The following is a 1,204-nucleotide window of genomic DNA, read 5'->3' as shown; positions in this document are numbered from 1 at the left end:
GCCCTCCAGAAAACTGCAGAAACAGACACACCCCCTCCAAGGAATCACCGCATAACCCATGGCTATCTGGAATCAGGGAGTACTTTTTGGAGGGGCAGGCACCTGGCCCGACACTTCTGAGCCTTCCTCAAAAGACCAGGGCATCAACTAACACAACCTTTTCATCACCTGCAACCGCCTGGTGACGGGCAGCCCAGCCCCATAAAGATCCCCCACCCCTTAAACCGGTAGCCAAGAGAGTAGCCAAGAAACTGACACACATCTGGGCAGCTGGGCAAGGTGACGGGCACTTGACAGATAAAGGAAACAAATTTTTTTTTTTCGGGAGAAGGGAGGTTGGGACAATAGGGAAGAGTACCCTACACTTGGACTCCTGGCTACACATTGCCTTTACACACGAACTTGAGCAAACATATGCTGACATCAAACGGGCCACTGTGAGGGAGCCAGGGCAGGTCGGGGGAAGGCAGGCAAATGTTGGGCAGGCGAAGTGATGATCACGTGGGTCCCAACTGAGCGAAAAATTGCAGTGAGGAACTGGGTCAAGTGTCATTTGGGCAACAGACTGTACATTTGCACTCATTCATCCACAATAAAAAGCATGACCAGGTGGGTCCTCCCCTATTTTTCCATGACACTTGAGTTGACGCAAGGGGAGGGGGGGCAGCTTTCACAGGCATACATGCAACCACCAAGCACAGGTGAGCATCCTGGAAGGGCTGTGCAGGGATGGCTACTTCCAACTTCTTTGGAAACAAAGGCGGGGAGAAGACTCTATAGACCAAACGGGGTCCACAATGGGACCAGCCTGTTGGACACAGGAAAGGAGGCCATCCATGTCAACTGCTTCACACATAACCATGCCAGCCATGTAGAGATCATCCATGGGGGACTCCACTGGGGCTTCCCCTGGATTCTTGAATTCCAAGAAACATTAGAGGGCTGCGGTGCGATGCAGCATGACAGACCAACACTTGAAAGGATGTGGCCCACCTTCACACAGTGTGCCGGGTGTATGCTTCGCAAATCACACACACATTCAACCTAATGCAGCTGAGGCACAAGATTAAATGAGGTGCATGAACTAGGACTAAAAAAAGGCTGATGGGGAGACAAGATGGACTACATCAGGGGAGATGGGGTACAGGGGACAGTGTGCTGCTTACTATTCAAGGGCTCAGAAACAGCAACACACAATAGGAGC

Source organism: Myotis brandtii, unplaced genomic scaffold (genome assembly GCF_000412655.1).
Source record: "Myotis brandtii unplaced genomic scaffold, ASM41265v1 scaffold797, whole genome shotgun sequence".
Taxonomy (NCBI): domain Eukaryota; kingdom Metazoa; phylum Chordata; class Mammalia; order Chiroptera; family Vespertilionidae; genus Myotis; species Myotis brandtii.
Note: the sequence above shows the minus strand (reverse complement) of the source record.